The sequence below is a fragment of the Sitophilus oryzae genome, unplaced genomic scaffold (assembly GCF_002938485.1).
Source record: "Sitophilus oryzae breed Bouriz unplaced genomic scaffold, Soryzae_2.0 scaffold_41_pilon_pilon, whole genome shotgun sequence".
NCBI classification, from domain to species: Eukaryota; Metazoa; Arthropoda; class Insecta; order Coleoptera; family Curculionidae; genus Sitophilus; species Sitophilus oryzae.
In genome coordinates this window covers 3,440,555-3,463,599 of record NW_022146996.1, presented here as the reverse complement: position 1 = coordinate 3,463,599, position 23,045 = coordinate 3,440,555, and the positions used below count along the sequence as shown (strand labels likewise).

The 23,045-nt window shown below is 31.0% G+C and overlaps 1 protein-coding gene across 1 annotated transcript in view; it reads left to right on the top strand.

Annotated features, from left to right (window-relative positions):
• LOC115885674 overlaps positions 1–23,045 on the top strand; it is a 528,892-nt gene that overhangs the window by 63,117 nt on the left and 442,730 nt on the right. The window lies entirely within an intron of this gene.

The following is a 23,045-nucleotide window of genomic DNA, read 5'->3' as shown; positions in this document are numbered from 1 at the left end:
TATAATTATTAATATCATATTTTAATATAATGAGTTATTTTGAAGATAATCCATATAAATATATAAAAGCTCAAAGATTTTTTTGTTAAATCCATACCGCCGAAACCGCTTCACCAATCTTGATGATTCTTTTAGTATTGAAAATACTTCTGGCTGCGTTTATATGAGACCCGTCTTTGAAAAAACGACATGCTAGAGGCGACATGGTACGGTCCAAGTTCAATAACCTGCTTAATCGACTTGTCAACACGTAAGTTGATAGTTTAACCGGCGTTGATCATCGAATAGAGCAAGGACGTTCGAGAGCCGAAATGAGGTCTTATCAGTGTGTGTGGGCCAACTATTTTATGGATATGGATGTTTAGTCTGGGAAAGCCGATATTATTATAAAAAAGAATATGCGTCAAGGCATGGGTTGTTAGGTACAGTTGGGCTATTTTAATCTAACTCTTTCCGTATGCGAAGCAAGGGGCAAATTATACGTGAAAGAGCGGAATAAAATAAATAATAAATTTAGACTAATGCAATATTTTTTCTTGGCACGTAGGATAATGCGCACAATCGATGCATCAGAGGGAATAATTAATTAAATCATTAAGTTCCAAAACATATAATAACTCGAGTCTCATCGGATCTGCTGATACATTTTGATAAAGGATAAAATTTAGGCTATTAGGATCTATATTTTTTATATGATTATTATTTTGTAATTAACAACTTAGGACAAAGAAAAAGCTTGCATGGTTTCCACCGCCAACAGGCGTAAAAACAAATGAATCCAAAGCGGTGCCTAATATTTATTGAGATAAGTTTTTATCGTTTGAAGGTGTGAAGTGTGATAATGTATCTAAATAGGCACTTTATTAATTGAAAAATGGACAGGAGCACTTAAAATCACTTCATAGAGTATACCAAATATGCTGCTTTTTAATAATTATTCCGAGTTATTATTACATACTTGTTTTACAATTTATTGTAATACAGTAGCATTCCTTCAAATACATTTTGATTTAAATATTTTTAATATAGTCATATTAATGATTATCCCGTATGATTTCTAAAATAAATAATCAAGCGTGTCTTTATCAGAATTATTAAATGATTAAGTAGAAATAGTTAATATTTAGTAAGTGTTATATTTTAATACAATTATGGATTTAATAATTAAATAATTATATTAAGTTTAAATTGTGGTAAACTTGTATGAGTTTAAATCATTTATATTTAAAATCTTAGGGAAGGCAATATACATTTTAGGAAGGAGAACTAAAGGGAAAAGGAAAGGAATGTGTAATTAGTAATTAAGACTTTACATTTTTTTTACTTTCCATTTATCTTCTCGTTCACGTTGCACGTTGACTCTTCATTCCTTCATTGTGTCACACACAATCTGAATTTCGGATATGAGGCAGAACTGATGCCACGCCCTTTCTAATTTGAAGTTCAATAAAACACAAGTTTACTTAATTAGGATGAGTTGCATAGATGCCACTAGCTTTTTAATTTTAACAGCCGGGTGGTCGGGGTTCAAAGATGTTAATAAAAGGGCACCACGAGATTATACTCTATGAACTCGGCAATAAAGATGTAACTAGTAAGTAGACTTCAACACTAACCTCGAACTGTTGAGTGTAACTACCATGAACTTCAAATCTTACTACTATAACTATTTGTACTTAAGTGACTCTAACTTAACTATGAGGCTAGACTGTAAATAATACTACTAAAAATATTTAAGCAATATATTGAAATATTAAAAAGTTAAATAGGATATATAAAAAGTTATTATATAAAGAAAAAAAATGAATGAAATGTAATTGAAGGTAAATGAAAATAGATGTAAAGTGAAATGAAATTTAAATCAATAAAACTAAAAGTATGACGTCATAATCCCTCTTACTTAAACTAAGTACAAAATCCTGGGTAGATTACAAATATGAAACTAAATCTAAACAGTCTTACTCTAAGTCTTGAAATTACTCGGAAGTTCCTCCGGCTGAGCTACGGTGTATAGCTATGGGTGGCTACGACGGTGTACAGCAGCTCGATGTGATGTCACTGGAGCCCACGGATGTCAGCAGAGGTACAGATGCATGGGAGGTGTTTCAAATGATGAACATAAAAACCCTCAACGAGGGTTTATGGTGTCCAACGAGTACCTCTACACGGACAACAGGAACGGATGGAATTCTGGACTGTTATGTGCTACTGGATCGGTCTTGGTCGGTCTTTGGCTGTTCTGTCTGGATCGGTCTTCTTGCTCTACAATTACGAACAACCAAATAAGACTTGAGAAAGATAACACTCAACTAATCTTTCTACACCACGTGGGCTTGGAAAAGTCGAAAACCAGACAACAATATAAACAAAAATCAGTTGAGCCTTGACTTAGAATAGGCAGAAGAATTATAGCATACCTTGGAACTATTCGGGGACTTCTTGGGCACGTGGAATCGAGATATCGGTCGGAAAAATTTGGCTATTTAATCCCTTACAGAAATTGGTCGGTGGTCCATGTAAACTCAACAAAATCCAACCACGTTTCTGACCAAATGTGTTTCGGAAGCCTTAATCCTTCTTTACGAAGACCTGCTATTCACCAACAGGGAATGCTTCACGAAACGACAGCCAGTTCTTCACGACGACACTCTTCAGCCGGAGAGTACACAAGAAGTGATGCAAGGATTCGATTTCCTTCACAAAATCAGATATCAACCGAAAATCTCCCTCCAGGATATAGATAGAGAACTATATAATATCTTGCCTAGTCCAACTCACAAAAAGGCATAAATAAAAAATGATGTTTTCTCCTCAGCCATATTCCATATCCGGTCAATGAACGAACTAAACTCAGAAATTCCACAATTAAAAGAATGAATTGCACACTGCGATCCACATCAAAAATAACCAATTTAACTACGAAATTTTATCTGATAATTATAAAATTTCAATAACCAAAACAAAGGATAAATAAATCCAAAAACATCTGATTTGATCTGACAGTGACAAGTGACGGAGGTGATGATCAAAGATATAGAGAGATGGACAAAAAGCCTACTACTGCTGGTGTGCCTGGTCCAGTGACAATATTGTGTATCTATAGCTGTATATCGCGGTGTATATCGGGTTGCATAATTGTAAAATTTAAATAAAACAATATTTAACAATAAAATTATAGTAAACATGATGCAAAAATAATAGTTATTTGCGATAATTCATGAGCTAGCACACAGAGGTCGTTGCGAGGAAATTTGACTGTTACACTGATAAATTGGACCAAATATCTTAATTGCAAGGTATTCAAAGAAATAGTTTTGTTAACTTTGCAAGCATTTAAGGCATACAATAATTGAAAAAAAAAAATTGACGTGAGATTACTTTATAATTCTTGGAAGTCTTGGATGATAAAGATTTGAATTATTATGGGTCTGCTTTGTTTAAGAAGCTAACAAATAATTTCAAAAACTCAACTATCAAAACATAATGGTAGCAAATTTTTAAATTCATGCATAGGTATAATGTTCTATATTAATTGGACATACTGAATGTAAACTAGGTATACTTGCTGCAATCGATAATATATTTTCATCATAACAAAAAACCGTCAATAACGCTACTCATATTATGGGCACCTATGTATACTTAAATCTCATAATGTTTAAAAATACATAGGTATACATACTATGAGTAGTGATTGTGACGGTTTTTTATTAGGTATTATGAAAACAAGTTGTAAACTGAATTATCATGGAACTATATTTTAATTTATTTTTATCTACAGTACCTAACTATTACTTATTTTTTGTACGGCGAATTTAAATTTATGGGCCATCCATAAATTTACACCGTAAGTTCGAATATTATACCTAGGTAATAGCCCGAAATATGCAAAAGAGTGAGTGAGTTTAGGTTAGATTAGAATTAGGTTTTAGTTGGTTTTGCATTAATAAAAATATAGTCCTAATCTAAACTTAACCTAAACTGACCTTTTTTGCATATTTCGGGCACCAACGTGGCCGTGGGTAACCCTACGTTTAACCAATATTCGCGCTTTTACGGTAACATAATACTCATTCTGATTGGTTTAATCTGGCTCCATAATAAAACTGTGGGTTCGAGTTGCTATTGCAAATTAATGTCATTAATTCCCCTATGTATATACATACCTCACATTTCTATAGTGTCGTGACCGTGATCGTGACCATTCATGAATCCGCACACGTCCATCTCCATCATTAATATTTTTCTTACTAAATTCTTCACTTTTATAAAAAGCCATCACTATAAAAATCAAATATCAAAATTATTTAACGTTGTGAACGGTTCACTTGTTCACTATACGTATCTGGAATATATTTGCGAATGGCAATTAGCGATACGTTAGACTGCCGGAGTGCTGACGTCACGAATGTCAAATTGCTTTCCAAACAAGGTTTAGTTCTTTTATATTTCTAATGAGCTCTTCCAAATGACGTCACAAGTTAATATAAAATGTAAAAAACAGGTGATTGCCGACCACCGCCGACTTTTGTGTCTGGTATTTTCAATACGCCTATGATGGTTGCGCATGTTGCAAAAGCTGTGAATTTTTTTAAATGGAAGGTATATATGTGTCTAGATTTGTTATGAAACATTTTTATATCGTTTAGTCGCCATTTCTATATGTAAAATGAATAAATATTAAAACATACCTGAAAAACACCTACACACAATACCTTTAGAAATCAGTTATTTATCATTGTCAGTGATGTGTTAGTTAGATTATATAGTTCTTAGATATTTTAGGGGTCAGTGCATATAGAAAGGTAAAAAAAAAGTTATACTTCATTTTTACTTTTCTCTATGGGTAAGTACATACCGCCAGCTTTAAAAACATAAATATTAGCATAAAGGTTCGTTTAAATGACATTAGTGAATTAGCTACGCAAAGCGATTTTAGGAAATTCATCCTCTTAGAATGTGAAATTATGTGGAACAATTTGTTGTATGAAAATTCCTTACTATCTGGGCTAGAAGAATGAAATTCTAAAAAAAGAATTAGAAGAGATTTTTGAAATTCATCAACCAAATGGGTAAAGTTAGTTCTAAAAATTTGCACAAAGGATCGGTTAAAAGACATGAGTTAATTATTTGGACATAGCGAATTTATGAAATTCATACCCTTAAGGAGAAGAATCAGGAATGAAAGTTTGCTGTACGACAATGCATTACTATTAAATCTAGAAGTATAACATTTAATAGAAGGGTTTATTTAGTGACATCAATAATATGAACGAAATATTTCTTCTTCAAATCATCCTTCTAGGAATAAAATATATCATATATAGATTTGGGGTACACCGGTATTGTCACGGGCGGCGCCACCTTCGACTTTAGTATAAGTGTATATGCCGATTTACGTTGAATCGATGTCTTCAGACCGGCAACACGGTAAAGCAAACTATTAAAGGGAAACGAGGATATACGCGTGTTATAATTGGTAGAAAACAAAATGCCCATCATATGCCGATACCCTAATTAGAATATTAAAGAAATTCAGATGAAAAAAATGAATTTTTTTTTTCTTTTAAGATTATTTCTACTAGTTTCATTTAAAAATATGAATGGTTTAAGGTTTAATGTCAAAAAATTGTACGAGTACCTAACTTATTCCGATACTATGATTTCGATCAGAAGTACCTAAAAATTTTTTTCGTCGGAAATGATCGTCGTGTCAAAAAATTGACACTATGATTTCGTTGCAGAAGTACCTAAAGTTTTTTTTTATCTAAATCGATCATCGTGTCAAAAAATTGTACGAGTGCCTAAAAATTTATTTCGATGCTATGATTTCGTTGCAGAAGTACCTAAAGTTTTTTTCATCTAAATCGATCATTGTGTCAAAAAATTGGACGAGTACCTAAAAATTTATTTCGATGCTATGATTTCGTTGCAGAAGTACCTAAAGTTTTTTTTTCATCTAAATCGATCATCGTGTCAAAAAATTGTACGAGTGCCTAAAAATTTATTTCGATGCTATGATTTCGTTGCAGAAGTACCTAAAGTTTTTTTTCATCTAAATCGATCATTATGTCAAAAAATTGGACGAGTACCTAAAAATTTATTTCGATGCTATGATTTCGTTGCAGAAGTACCTAAAGTTTTTTTCATCTAAATCGATCATTGTGTCAAAAAATTGGACGAGTACCTAAAAATTTATTTCGATGCTATGATTTCGTTGCAGAAGTACCTAAAGTTTTTTTTTCATCTAAATCGATCATCGTGTCAATCGATTAGTGATCTGGAAAAAAAACGAAAATTGGAAACTTTATACATATGTCAAAGCTATTTATTTTAGTAATACAGTTTATATGGGCCCATAGGTTCTATCCACAGAGGGTAAATAGCCATTTAACTATTATTTGTTATTTTCCAGAGATTTTCTTTTTTCAGATTTTGCAAAGTTTCGATTTTGGTTCGAGTTCTAAAACACCCTATACATAATTAAGAAATAAAAAACCGCCACAGAAGAGCGCCATCCACCCTCTATCCAAACATACATACTTAGTTTCAGGTAATGGAAAAAAAGAAAATTTTCGAAGTAAAATAACTCGGTTATTTTGAAGTTATTTGAAAAACGGTAAAAAGAAAATATGTTTATTTTATCGAGATCAACCAGCCCTCTAAAAATATTTGCACCTATTCAAGACCCGCCCTGTATAATACCCAGAAAATCGACAATTGCAAACTTTGATATGAAATATGAGTAGCTCTAAAACTGTTAATATAATGTACTTTAAATAGTGCGTTTGTAAGGCTCACTAACTCTATCCATACAGAGGTAAACAATCATTTAAATCAATGCATGAACGATTTGTAACGCGAAAGAAGTCGCGGGAAAAAGCTAGTATGTATTAATGTGATAACTACGTGAAATAATAACTGGAGATTTCCTTAGCGCGCCATTTCGTTGCCGATTTAGTTGCACTATGGCCATATGTAATATAATACCGCAATAATATCTGCAAAACCATTAACACTTTAATTACAAAAAAAGGTTCAATTTTCAATTCTGCATCTTAAGAAAAATAATATACAGGGTGTCTAAAAAAATTGAGATATAAAAATTTAAATATTGCGATGTGGGCGACACCATAAAAATTACCCTGTATTAGATAACGTAAATTTGTCTTCGCGGGCTTATTCTGTTATCCTTGGTGTTTAGAAAAGTATAACTAAATATTAAAAAAAATCTTTTTTTAATACTTAGTTTTTTAAAAAAACTTACTTTTTCTCTCCCCAGTTTTTAACCCCTTTTCCGATATAGTGTTTTTAACCAAAGTTTTAGTAAATGGGAAATAGAATGGCGACACGGCATAGTACTTCAAATAAAATGGTCTAATAGATACAAAATTTTATGCTGAATCCAATTATCTACAAAAAGATGGGGGATGCAAAAAAAACTTAAAGCTTTATCAGAACTTGTTTTGTGACACCCCGTATACAACAAATTATTTTTAGGATATGCTCCTTTATAAACCATGCAACATCTATATAAAACTTTTTCTATATCTTTGACAACGACGACAAAATTGGACTTCCTCACACTAATAGGCCACCCTGAATTTTGAGCATTAAGCTTTGTTTTCTCTGAATTTTAGATACTTGATATTTTGTCCTTCAAAATATTTACACTTTGTTTCAAATCTCATCTCTCTTAGCTTAAATATTAACTCAAAAATCGAATGGAAATCTGGTTTTGATTAAAGTTTCTAATGATTCCATATATTAGCAGGATTCTCCCCTTCACATTGTAAATTTCCGACAGAATTTTCCTTTTCACAAATATTTTACAATTATATTATAAAATTAATATATAATATATATTCACACTAGGATTGCTGTAATGAAAGTTTTCCTTTTCGAAAATATTCACTATTAAGCCAAGATATCTGTCATGGGAAACCTTTCTGAATAATGGAAATACTTGACAAAGGTCAAGTTTTCATTATAGCAGATATAACGAATTAAGCTAGCCTAATGTATAAATTTAAGTGAAATTTGCATATCTAACTAAGTTAACTTATTTGTCCTAGTTGTTATATTAATTTATTTTATCTTCAAAGTAATTCACTGTAACGTTTTTAGTTCGTTACATGTCTTTGTATATGATATATGATGTCTGGCGTATCATCACCGGATTCCCTCTCGTTCAGGCCGGATAGTTTATTTGACACGTAATTTTTACGTTCTCTAGTCGGCAACCCTGCTATCGTTTCACTGTTCTGTGGAGGCGCTGTCAACATCGCTTCTGTCACCTCTCCGTGCTTAACTTCACTTGGCTTTGACCGTCCGACTGTCACCGTCAAAAAAATCCTTGCTTCGAGAAACTGCAATTATAAAAATCTTGCTGTATAATTTGAATCAGCTGCTATTTCGAAGTTACAGGTAAAGTGAGATATTATCTTTGTTGATTCGTTATTATTAGTGCGTAAGGGTAGAGTTTTGGATGTCCCAACCTAACTTGTATTTGTATTTTGCTGGCACGTTGGCGTCCCTTTTCTTTTGTCCTCCAGAATGTCACATGGAAGAAAGGACATGTTCTTTATTTTTAGTGAGCCCTCGGAAGTAATTCGAGGTAGGTTCATTTTGTTTATTAGACCTTGTTTGATTTTAAACAAGAGTTTTGTATTTTTAGGGTCCAAGGTATGGGCAGGTGTCCCATATCTATGTATTATTTCCAAGGTACGGACTATTTACAAGGTAGGGGCATTATCCAAGGTCCAAGTAGTATCCAAGGTACGGGTAGTGTTCCCCTGTACCGTTATCTTATGGACGGACTGTGTCCAAGGTTATGGTACAAGGTTATGGTCCAAGTTACGGACATTATCCAAGGTCCTAGTAGTGTTCCAAGGTACGGGTAGTGTCCCCATATTGCCACAGTATGGATGATGGCCCCATGCTGCTTCGCTCCCATTTCTAAGCCTAGCCAGTAGCTACGGCTGTATTGATTCATGGTGTCCTCATCCTGGCCCCTTTTGTTGTATTGGCCAGCAGGATCGCCGACAGACAGTACAGAGTATATGAGCCTAGCTCACGCTGCTACTCTTTGAAACAGGATTGCCTCAAGAACAGCTAAGTGTAGATTTAGGTTCAGATTTTCAGTCGATTTTCAGTTTTAACTTAACGTACATTTTAAACGATATCGTACTGACTATATTTAGTGGTTAGATTATTAAGAACATTTATGTCGATTTAGTAGTTACAATATGATTTAGATTTTAGATTTCATTACATTACGCCTTGTAATAGTATTACTTTTGTATAGATATTATTATTGCACTAACATCATATAAAATATCAAATTAATTAAAGTAATGCTACATTTCATATATTCTCTTAAACTTTACATGTCTTGTATTTTATCATAGTTGTTTTCATAGATATTTAGTACAATTCTTAACACCACTTTCGTTGACATATAACCACTATAATAATTATTAAAATTGTACAATGCTATTTACCATCACAGCCCATCATGAATAAATATAGTCATTAGTTTTAAGTAATATACAACTGTGTTTTCTTTCTCTGTACATGCCTGGCGCCCAATATCTATATTTTTTTTATTGTTATTGATTAGTTTTCTCTCTAGTGAAATACCTTACCCACTGCCGTTCGCAGTGGTAATGTTTATAAAAAACGCTACTACCTAATTTAATAATATATTCGTAAGTTTTTCGTCAATGTAGAATTTTGCTTTCTTGGAATTATAAACACAATCATAACTTCGTCACTAAATATTTGATATTTCATCGTTCAGAATATTTAGTCTCGTTTGAAATATCAACCCACAGTTTATTAAATTTATTCAGTCTGAATGGCGAAACTATTTGGTTAAAGTTTCAATAGTCACATTAGCAAGCAAGTGAAACTTCTAGACCTTTAAATGTTCTAATTAATTACTATAAATATTATTTTAAATAGAGACAGTTGTGGAAATCTAAATTTATTAATACTTCGGGAATACAGGCCACAAAGTAGACTTTAAAAATGAAAAAATTATAAAGAACTTCTCAAGAAAAGAAGAGAAATGAAAACCGAGAGAAGCATAAACAGAATAGAATATACAGAATTATGTAAGACAATAAGAAAGAAGATTGTGGAAGACATCAAAAACAACAATGAAAAACTTACATACTGCAATCGAAAGCAGAAAAAGCTATAAGAACGCTAAGAAATCCCTCGTGATCGGAAAGAAGCAGTAACACAAAACAACATCAGAATAACAGACAAAAAACTCAAGAAAACATACATCAAGAAGACCGTCGCCTCTACAAGAGACGACAAACTTACGATCGTAACTTTTTGACTATACATGTTCCAATACCTAAAACAAATTGTTTTTAAGTTAAAAAAAGTATCAAATTGAAAAACCTTTTCATTAGTGAAATAAAAAAGGGGTTTCCATTTGAAAAAAATTATTTATGATCATTTTTCAATCGCTCAATTCCATGACAGATACCGCCATTATTATTATATGACCATTGCCTGGAAACTTATATGGTGAAATTTTGATAAAATAATTTAGTACTCACTAAAAACACGGTATGTCGCTAGTGGTAGGAAAAATAATTTTTAGAGGTTACTAGTTTATTTGGTTGCCTGTGATATGCATATACAGGGTGTTTCCTAATTAATCTAAAAATAAAGAATCGTTAGAAAACGGCTTAAGGCGGGCTCTTAATAAGTATATTTATTTTTTTCTCGGCAACCGTTTGATGAACAAGAAAAACTCAAAAGATCAATTTTGTTGAAAAAGGATGGCCAGTCGAGAAAAAAATATATTTTCTTTAAAAAAGCAGTAGTGTACCATTTATGTTAAGCAAAATATCGATTTTTTTTTAATTTTTAATACCCTGTAGATCAGAAAGGAAGTACTTTAGACCTAATGGTTATATAAAAATTGTTTTAAGAACACATGAGGAATCACACCATAATTTTTTAGACTAATTAGAAAACACCCTGTATATTGTCAACTTGACAATGATTGTTGATAAATCAAAAAATACCTTTTCTGTGAAAAAAGCCCGATTTTCGCAGGAAAAATTTTGGTTTTTATTGAATTTGGGCCTGCGTCTGCAAATACCTGTATGTTTTTTAATATTCTATCTATCTAAATTTTAAATATCATAGTCAGAAATAGTTTTATTATTTATTAACTGGTAAAACTGGTATAGTTTTATCAAATATTGTGATTTAGTTTCTACCTGGTAGTCAAAATTTATATTTAATAAACTGTAAATTATATATATTCTTATGTTTTATTAAAGTTACTCTGATATACTAATATATCAGTGTAACTTTAAAACTAAATCCTTTGAAATCAAATATAAACATAAAGAATATTTACAGCAGAAAACGCGAAGACGCTGGGTTAAACGTAGTATCTACTAAGAACACGGAGGGGCGCTTTGACCCAAAATTTTACTATTAGGTTTCATATCTATCCTAATAGAAGATTATTTTCTTTTATCTATGTTATATGACATTCGAACAATTTAATTTTTGAAACAGATATAGCCATATGTCTTCTCTTTATGTCACAGTGGCAGTGGTAATCACTAAATTTGACGTTTAGGCTATACAAACTTTTTTGACAGGCAGTTTTTTTCGTCCAAAAATTTTAAATATTTTTTTTTCTCAAAAACGGTTAATGTTAGGTATAGACTGTTTGATATCAAAATTAAAAAAATGTTACGTAGAAATTAAGTATGTAATAAAAAATGAGGGTACTCTTTTAAAATAAGAAAGTCGCTGTCAATTGCTACTTCCAGAAGTGCCGCCATATAGAAAATATTTTTAATCGATAGATCTCATTGTGAAACAATGATGTGCAAAAAATCTGCGATTAGATCTTATAGTTCTCTAGAAAGTTCTAATGCACGCTCAGCCTGGGACACCCTGTATACAAAGAAGCCAAAGCAAGAGCCATGATCTCGTCGTGCGGGACTTAATATTTAATCGCTACTTTCCGATAAGTTGGAATTAGATACTCTGCGCTGTGTTTATCATTTTGTGGAATCGACCTAAGCTCACCTGATGATGGAGTAGGGCTCCGAAACCGCGGTAGTGAGAGCAGGTTGATCCACATTATGACGAACACAGTGTGGAATTAAATTTCTATATCAGCAGTTCAAGGCAAGAGTCTTATATAATTTATTGGTAATGATAATGATACAATAATAATAATAAAACAATACCAGAGTTCCCAACTGGCAAAGGAGTACGACAGAGAGACGCAATATCCCCAAAGATGTTTACAGCAACACTAGAAGAAATTTTCCGCCAATTATAATGGACCAACAAGGATTAAAAATATTTGGAGAATATCCTAATCACTTAAAATTTGCTGATGACATAGTCCTAATAGCCAATAGTCCTGTTAAAGAACTACAAACAAAATTTAACGAACTAAATAGAGCCTGTAATAAAGTAGGTTTCAAAACGAATCGAACAAAAACGTAATGTACAACAAACTAGTAGACAGAAAAGTCATTCTATAATAAATAACACAAAACTGGAAATAGAAGAATACATATATTTGGGACAACTAATACACAGCTCGAAATCTCTAGTACCAGAAATCAATCGAAGAATTAATTTAGCATGGATTATTTATGGAAGGAACTCAATCATATTAAAGTTAGAATGCCACCATATCTAAAGAAGAAAACATTCGACCAATGTGTACTATCAGTCATGACCTATGCATGTAAAAAAAAACTGCAGGTCGTACAACGCTCAATGGAACGAAATATGCTGGTAATAGCCAAGAAAAACAGCAAAAGAATAGAGTAAATCCGACAAAAGACCCCGGTAATAGATATCATCCACAGAATCAAATCCCTCAAGTGGCAATGGGCAGGATACGTAGCAAGAAAGATGGGCAACAGATGAACCACAAAATTACAGCATGGTACCCACGAGGAATTAAGAGACCTAACCTGAGATGGGACCATGATATTAGGAAATTAGCAGGGATAATGGTTGAATAAGCTGAGAATGATGATGATTATGACTGCTCAAGAATCTGTAGCAAGATGTTGTTAGCGTATAGCTATCGCGATTTTTCAAACAACACCACATAACATATATCTTAAATTATTTTAATATATTTTGTATAGAAAGAAAGGCTAATACAGGAAAAGACACGTTTTCAAAGCTCTAACAGGAATATTGTTCATTTAATTATTATTAATAACGTTTATATTTTTATTTATTAATGTCTATTATTTTTTAAAATATTCTCTAATGATCACACGCGTCTTGAACTGATCTTATCTCATTTTCTTTGCAAATTTTCTTTCTCTCTTCGATAACTTTTGAGTCCTATTATGTGCTGATTCTACTAATGCTTCATATAATTGTCTGCGTTTTTTTGCGAAAAACTTTTAACTTTTCTATGGTTGGCTTATTTTATTATGAGACATATTATTATCTTGTATTTCCATGAAAATATTAATGATGATGTTTCTCTACTCAAATCTTTTAAAGTAGGTTAGTTCAGTTTTACATAAGTGAGGAACAAAACTAGTGTATGTATAATACTATTCTGAAAACTTTAAGTTTTTGTTAAATAAATTATAACATACGCTTGGAATTTTATTATTTTTTTCCATAGCATCTGTTAAAATTGCCTAATATCTATCAAAAATAGTAGATAAAATAGTACTTTAACCGCAAGGGTAGATTAAATGATACTTTAACAGCGAGGATATGTTAAAAACTTTATTTCTTACGATTTTTAATTGCCTCCATTTTTGAAAATTTTGTATTCCTTTTAAATAAATAAATAAATAAATTAATCTTTATTCATCGTTGGAGTATACAAACAGATATAAATATAAATATATACTTCTGCAATTCATAAGACTATTCAGAGAAAAAGTAGAAAAAAAAAGAGAAAAAGTACTTAAATTACACCTAAAAATCTAAAAATTTCTTTACCGAATAGAATACATTATTCAATAAGAAACTCCGCAGTTTGTTTTTGCAATTATCCTGATCCAAATTGGGCACAATTTTAGAAATCTTATTAAAACATTTTATGCCTAAGTATGACGGTGCATTCTGACTCACAGTCAGCCTTGAATATGGTAGATGTAGATCACTGGCAAATCTAGTCTCATGAGAATGATAATCACTGTTTAATTGAAACTTATTTCTGTTAGTATATATATTCAAAATTAATTGATAAATGTACATGTTGGGAAGTGACATTATGTTATGCATTCTAAATAGTGGTCTGCAAGATGTGTCAGGTGATACATTAATCATATACCTTAAAATCTTTTTTTGCATGTTGAAAGCTTTTTGAAAGTGAGAGGAGGATCCCCAGGATATCAGACCATACTGTAGGATCGACTGTACTAGGCCAAAGTAAACAAGTTTCAGTATATCCATACTAACATTTGTACGTAGCGTTCTAATTAAGAAGCAAACACTGCTAAGTTTTGTACATAAAATATCTATGTGAATAGACCATGTTAGTTTTTGGTCCAAATTAAGACCCAGAAATTTCACTACGTTATCATTTCTTATTGACTGTCTTTCAACTGCTACATATAGGCTGTAGTCCACACTAACATTTTTTTGGAAGAAATCATATAAGAGCTGTCTTTTGAGAATTTAATATAAGGCCGTTATTAGTGCAATATTTATTAAAATTATTAGAAATCTTATTACATTTATCAATCATTATATATAAATCTATATCACTTACTAGTGTATTTGTGTCATCCGCATATAAAAGAGAATATCCTGTACCATAAAAACACTTATGTACATCATTTGTAAATATAATAAAAAACAAAGGTCCCAATATAGAGTCTTGAGGAACGCCCTTGTTAATATTTGCTCTACTAGATTTAGCGCCATTAACTGTAACGGTCTGTGTTCTATTTGATAAATATGAGGCAGCCCAGTTCAATAAATATATGAATCTGCCCTTAATGTTTGATATTTAAAATTAAATTTACATAACTGATATCTATGATCTGAATAAAAAACTGACGATACAGCTAACACTTCACAGTCAAGCATATTAGAAAATATATTGTCTATACAAGTTGAGCTCGAGCCCTGTACTCTAGTAGCTTCATTAATATGGGATGATATATCATATTCTAATAATAAATTTAATAAATCCTTTTATTACCTGACTCCTCAAATAAATTGATGTTTACATCACCACACATTATATACTGATCATTACTATTATAAATGGATCCTAAAAGGTCATTTAATTTTTTTAAAAATTCAGTCAAAAAACTGTCAGGGGTTCTGTAGACAGACAGTACATACAAATTGGATTTCAATATTTCATTTTTTAGTACCAAAGCACATGCCTCAAATTCTTTTTCAATAGATTTTGTGTACACTATTTTATGAGCTTGAATATTTGATTTAACAATTAAACAAACACCACCGCGATTATTTTGCCGACAGAAAGCAGATACAATTTTATCTCTCTCTGGACATACAAAGTCAAGTTCACTATCCTTACACCAGTGTTCTACGAGTAACACAATATCTGGGTCCTCTTGATTGAGTGTTATATTTAGCGCTCTAAAGCTCTTTTCATAAGTTGTTCGGGATTTAAATGGAAGTAGTTTGGATATGGCGTTTGTCGCCTCACCCTGAATATCTGTTGGTAATTTACTTATTTCGCTTTGATCTATTTCTGGCTCCAATTCAGTCAGCAATCGACACAAAAGAGAATTAAAAAATATTGACTCAAAACTGACAACTAAAGAGACAGCTTTATTTATTTTTCAAATTACATAGAAACCAACGCCAACCCAGCACAACATTTTTTCTACTCGTAATAAATTCCTTGAAATAATAATTTCTGAAATTTTTTAAAACGTAACTCGCTATGGAAAAAAAATATTGTTTTATGACGTTAAAATTGCATTATTGTCTCCCGAAATTTTCGAATCTTTTCGGTCGACAATAAAATACCATTTTATCGTCTTCTATAAAAAATAACTAATATTTAATTATTGTTTCGGTGGGTTAAACTAATACTTAACATGTTTTGTATTAAACTTAGGACTGTTCAAAACAGGCATAAGTGCACAATCTAGGTACACACTAAATAAATTCTTTAACGCTTAGTTCGATTTTTTTAAGCTTTATGATATTTATGAGTTTCCATGTTGTACAAGGTGAATCAACGATAGAGTAAAGTCCATTATCTCATTTGTTTCAAGGTTTACAAAAAAATGTTTAATATAAAAGTTATAGGGATGGTTAAGATACACATTTTAAAATTATTATAGAGTATACAAGGTGCTTCAAAAAAGTGTAGCGGCTATAATATATGTTTTTTTAAAGGCAACACCCTATTTTTTATTTTATTTTTAGATTCTGCGTAAAATTCCATATTTTTTTATATATAATGTTATATATCTAAAATTAACAGTTTTTGTAATATTTCAATTTATTTAAACAAATGTTAAATTGCAGTGTGGTAAAAAATTGTCAGTGGTGCCATTGTTTCTGAAGTTGGAGTACCAAAATTTGGTAGGAGAGTTTTACAGAGATGAAAAAAAGATATATGTAAAGATATTTTAGTTAAATGATACAGGGTGTTCAAAATATATTTATGAATTTCAACTATTTAAAGTTAAAAAATCTCAAATTTTTTAAATGGGACACTCTATATATTATCATTTTTTCTGATAGATTTTACAAAACTCTTCAACTTTTATTAAGTATGTCAAACACCTGTTTTTAATAGTTTGCGATTTATTCCCATTTTTTCTATTTTTACCCATATTTTTAATACAATTACCCTATAAAATCATAGTTGCCATGACAAAACAAAAATAGCTTCATAATTAGTTACAATTGCTGGTATTAGTTAAAATTAATTAACTTTACTCAAATAAACTAAATCGCAGTAGTGAATTTCTTGGTGTATTTCTATATTATGAAAGATGACACTTTGGATTTTTCGTCAGGGCGAATAGCCACAGATTAGGGTAATACTAGATTACCTGATTGCTGAAGACGGCTGATATAGGAATTTTCTTCGACATACAGTAAACTTTTTTCTCGTAGTAATTCTGGTTTATAATTCATTTGGTAAGCCAATATTGCTACTGCCGCGAAACCGTCCCATTACACACTGAAGATGTTTTCTAGATAATATATACTTATTCTTATAGTAGTTAGCAAAATACTATATAATATATAGTACTGAACCAAAAAATGTGGTTTTCTAGGCTTGTCCGTGTATATCAGTCACATTGACCAATTCATTTCAAGAAAATCTGTAAGTATTATCCCTACCATTTATACTTATTACAACAAATTAAACTAAAATTCAAATTTTGTTCTTAACTTGCTTAACAGACATGAAATTGTAATAATTATTTCTTTTTATCATGGTCACTATGATGTTATAGCGCAATTGTATTAAAAATATGGGTAAAAATAGAAAAAATTGGAATAATTCGCAAACTAATAAAAATAGGTATATGACATACTGAATAAAAGTTGAAGAGTTTTGTAAAATCTACCAGAAAAAATGATAATATATAGGTTGTACCATTTAAAAAAATTGAAATTTCTTGATTTTAAGTAGCTGAAATTCATAAATATATTTTGAACACCCTGTAACATCTAACTAAAATATCGTTACATAGGTCTTTTTCTATATCTATATAAAATTCTCCTACCAAATGTTAGTTGTCCAACTTCAGAATCAATGCCTCAATGACAATTTTTTATCACACTGCAATCTAACATTTGTTTAAACAAATCTAAATATAACAAAAACTATTAATTTTAGGTATATAACATTATATATAAAAAACTTATGAAATTTTACGCAGAATCTAAAAATGAAATAAAAAATAGGGTGTTGCCTTTAAAAAAAACATATGTTATATTCGCCACACTTTTTTGTATACTGTATAATAACTTTAAAATGTGTATCTCAACCATCTCTACAACTTTTATATTTAATATTTTTTTGTAAACCTCGAAACAAATGAGATAATGGACTTTACTCTATCGTTAACTCACCCTGTACAATGTAACAATAATAGTCGGCAACAAAAAATATATTGATTAATAAATTAGAGCAATGTTAAACAATAACTTTATTTTCATGATTTATTTTGAGGAATAGTAATTTTAATGTTATTTGGATATTTTTATTTTAAATTATAAAATATCTGATACTTTAATCACGCATATCTTTGTATGTATCAACAGCAGCAAATAATGCCACTAATAAGACAGAATAACAATTTATTATAATTAACTGTTTACATTTTGAAATAATTCAATTTATGAAATGTATCTCATAGTTAAGTAAATTATGAAAGTCAGTCAAACATCTACATTATATAAAATGCTAATGTTTATCTGTGTCGTCTCTACTGAAGTAACGACTTGCTCTAGGAAGTTTTTTTTTCTAGAAGATAGTTAATTGGCTCTTCTAAAAACTGTCGTCGCCGGATTTTTTGTTTTTCATTTAATTAAAAAAAAATAAGTATTTTTTTCCTGAAGTCGCATGTCGTTGCGGATGCGCCAGGCTTCAACTAGTCTTGAATAACATATTCTATATTCTCGGGCCTATATTATATTATATAAACGCCATGAAACGTAAGTTACAAAAATTATCGTAAAAATATGTTCTAAGTTAACAAAAAATACATGATATCTTTGATAACAAAGTAATATAATCCATTTCTGAATTAGATTTTACCCCATATTAATTCTGACACGTACCATGTATTTTTGGATAATTTAAGCCTTAATATTTTTAATATGATATACATTTTCTACCTGTGTTTACAACATGTAGCATTAAATTATACAGAATTATGCTGTCAAAAATGTGATATGCTTAATGCTAATGCTTTGGCTAATGCGATTTAAATGTCAATCTTATCCCGGTTGTTAAATCTATAGTAAATAATCCATTTTTTACTGTGTGACTATACTGAGCTTTATTTAATGACAAGATTGTCACACAAACATGAAATTTATAATAGACTGAAAATATAAGGTACATATTATTTCGATTTGTTTATACGTTTACCGGAATTAATGGAGAAAGGGTTGATGAAATAAAATTTTAAATAATTATATTTGTTATACAAAATAGTGTAGCCTTAACAATATTTTGAATAGACACATGTCAAGTTTGTGCAAGCAATGAATATTTTGTACAGGGTGTCCCATTTTGGTTGAAATCATACAGTATCTCCGTTATTCGTGAAGATAGAAGCGTGCAGTTTACACAAACCTGTGCCGCTTTTTTGTCAAATGGAAGATGCCGTAAACAAAATTTTTATAGCCCTTTTCGTTTCTGAGCTACAGGGTCTTTTTGAAAGTTGGGATTTTTTTAAAGAGTTTTGCAATTTGGGATACTTCCTGTATCTCTGTTATTCTTAAAGGTATCGAGACGGTGAAAACTGTTTATTGTAGAACTTTTTAGGTAGAATTCAGTGGCGTAATCTGTTATTCTACGAAAAAATATTTTTTAAAGATATGAACTAAAGTTATGTTTTCTTAAATGGAACACCCTATATATTTATAAATTATATGATCTGGCTTGCCATAAGCTTCCCAATCACTCTACATTTATTTTCACTATTTAGTGCATTATTTAAAAAATATATTAAAGGATCGTATTTATCAGTAGGCCATGATTGATAATAAAAGAAACTAAAGAATTCTTAAAAGTATAGTGCTATCTGTCTCTTGTTTTATTTTGAGAGCCACTAATAAATTCTTCATATATTAACGAAACTTAACTCTCTACCGCTATTTGTAAATTTTGGAAGCTATCGCCATCGGAACTTTTAAATATTCCTTTAGCTAATTTACGTCAAATATACTTTCAGCAAGATGTGCCCCTCCCTCTCACAACTTAAGTTATAACGAAAATATTAGAATTTTGTTAAATTATTATTTGTCAAATCAATGAATTGGAACCAATGGACCCATATGATGGCCTCCTTGATTCCCGGATTTGTCCGTTCTCGATTTCTGATTTTGGGGATTTTTGAAATATGAAATATATCGTGGCAACTAATACAATGTCGAACACCTGGAAAATGCTTTAATAATGCAAGCTTTTAGATATTTGCAAACCCATCCCGTTATAATAAATTCCGTTATAAAAAAAAGAAAAATATATTCAGAGATTCAGTGGTAACAGTACAAAAGTAAAATATATCAAACCGGAGATCAAACCTAAATGAAATTTTAATATGTGTATGACTATTTTATTAAATACCATTTTGATATTTTGTAATTTATCACGGCCTACTAATAAGAAAATGGTATATTTTAAATATTGCAGTAAATAATGAAAATAAATATAGAGTGATATATATTTTTGTGAAGCCCATAGCAAAGCCGATCATATGATTTATAAATATACAGGGTGTTCCATTGGAAAAAACATAACTTCAGTTCATATTTTCAAAAAAAAATTTAGACTACGCTACTGTATTCTACGTAAAAAGTTCTACAAGAATCAGTTTTCACCTTCTCGATATCATCCATAATAACGGAGGTACGGCGGCTGTCCTAAATTGCAAAATTTTCGAAAAGACCCTGTAGCTCAGAAACAAAGAGGGTTATGAAAATTTTGTTGACAGCATCTTCCGTTTGACAAAAAAGTGGCACAGGTTTGTTCAAACCGCACTCTTCTATCGTCACGAATAACTGAGATACCGTATGATTTCAACCAAAATGGGACACCCTGTACATATAATACTATTAGATTTGTTCCCTTGACACATAATTATGGTTATTTTGTTCTTCAATTTTCCGTTTTCAACTTTCTTTAATATTTATTTTATTTTTCATGTTTTTGAACTTGCGAGTTTTTTTTTATTTAATTATTGTTTAATTAGGTTTTAAAGTCAAATCTCAAGTCTGAGTTTATATACTAATATAAACTTTGATAAACGATTTTACTTTAAAACCTGCTGTTCATTCACGTTTGGCAATATTGGGTGCAGTCAGACATAAGGCTGTCTGAGCAAGATGGCCGCTTTAAGTTTGAGGTGGTACGCTTGTTAAGTGGTTGCCATATTGTGGGTATTTCTAATTTTGTTGCTAAAGATGGTTGTTTGATATAAAAGCGGTTTTTTTACAATGAAATGTCTTCCGACCACTTCCAACCACTTTTGAATTATTTTCTTTTATTTTGAGTCTTTTTTTGAATGTGCTTCTACGACCATACCATATAAAGGGTTAATTTTTAATACCTAACTTTTTCTAATACCTAACTTTTCTTAAAAAAAAGATGTGTCCTTAACAATAAAAAATATTCAAGAAGGAACTGAGTTACAATCATCTTGGTCTTCTTGTACTAGAAAAAGTCAAATTTTACCTGAAAAAAAACTACACAAAGTGTACTTTTTGTTTTAAATTTTTAAAATGTAATTAGCTAGTCATTCTCTAAGCATTGGGTAAAACGTCCTGGAAATTTAAAACATTCTAGAACTTTATTCGTTTCAGCCATTTTTTGGTTTCGATTTATAATCTGTTTTTCTGTTAAAGTTAATTTGTTTTGAGTAATTATTCTTTTTAATTTATGTAACTGACCTCAATTTCTTCCTTTTTAACGAAACATGTTCTAATAGTTTCTTTATCTATTAACTTATACTCGTGGTTTGGGAACAAATTATTTTTTTGCAAAATATTATTTAGTACTATATTCTTTGGTAGACGTCTTGCACATGCGAATTTTGCGATCTTGAATGCTGATTACGAGCAACCAATCAACAAATTTCGCGATATCGTCTGCTGTTTATAAGAGGAGTTAAGGCAGTTAAAATTTGGAATCACGGATGCTATTTACTAGACGGATTTGCGATATGTATGCTGTTTACGCGGCATCGTTCGGCCTAGAACCAAAACCGATCATGGACGTGTGCAAAATGCATGTGGGCCCAAGTTATCTCTGCTAATTTCCTAATATCATGGTCCCATCTCAAGTTTGGTCTTCTTTCAGGTCTCTTTGTTGTCTGTCCTTCTTGCCTTCTGGTATCCTGCCATTGCCACTTCAGAGATTTGGTTCTGTGGATGACATCTGTTACTTGGGTCCTTTTGTCGTATCCATTCTATTCTTTTACGGCCTTTCTTGGTTATTCCCAGCATATTTCGTTCCACTGAGCGTTGTGCGACCTGCAGTTTCCTTAAAATGTCCGTTTTAAGTGTCCAGGTTTCGCATTCATAGATCATGACTGGTAGTACACATTGGTCGAATATTTTCTTATAAATATATAAGATAAAGTGGCATTCTAGATTATAATATGATTGAGTTTCTTCCATAAATACCCCATGCTAACCTAATTCTTCTGTTCATTTCTGGTAGTAGAGATCCAGAACTGTGTATTAGTTATCCCAAATATATATACTTGTATATATATTCTTCCCAAACCATTTCCAGTGTTTTGTTATTCATTAGAATGTATTTTCTGTTAATTAGTTCGTTGACCATTACTTTATTTTTTGCTAAATTTATTTTGAGACCCTCTTTTATTGCTGGCTGTATTTAGTTAATTAATTTATGCTTCAGGACTATTGGCAATTAGGACTATGTCATCAGCAAATCTTGGATGGTTAAGATTAAGATTTTTGTATACTGTTCCCTATACTATACATATTTGATCATTAAGAACAGTTGAAAGAAATTTGCAATACATATGACACACATATATACACTTAAAAGACACATTTTTAGTAACCTCCTACTATTTCATCATTTTTTTAATCCACTGGTATACAAAGCACTATAATATTGTGTCCTCTTCTTTAAAAAAAATCACGGGGTTGCCATTATTTTGACAAAAGATGATATTAAAGCAGAAAAAAATATTCAAATTACTATAAAAAGTCTCATAATCATCATCCTTTATTGATTTATATTTACCTCCCCAAATCCGAATCAATCGATTATACAAACACTTAAAACTATTTTTTCATTATACAGGGTTGTTCACCACATACGACACGGAGTA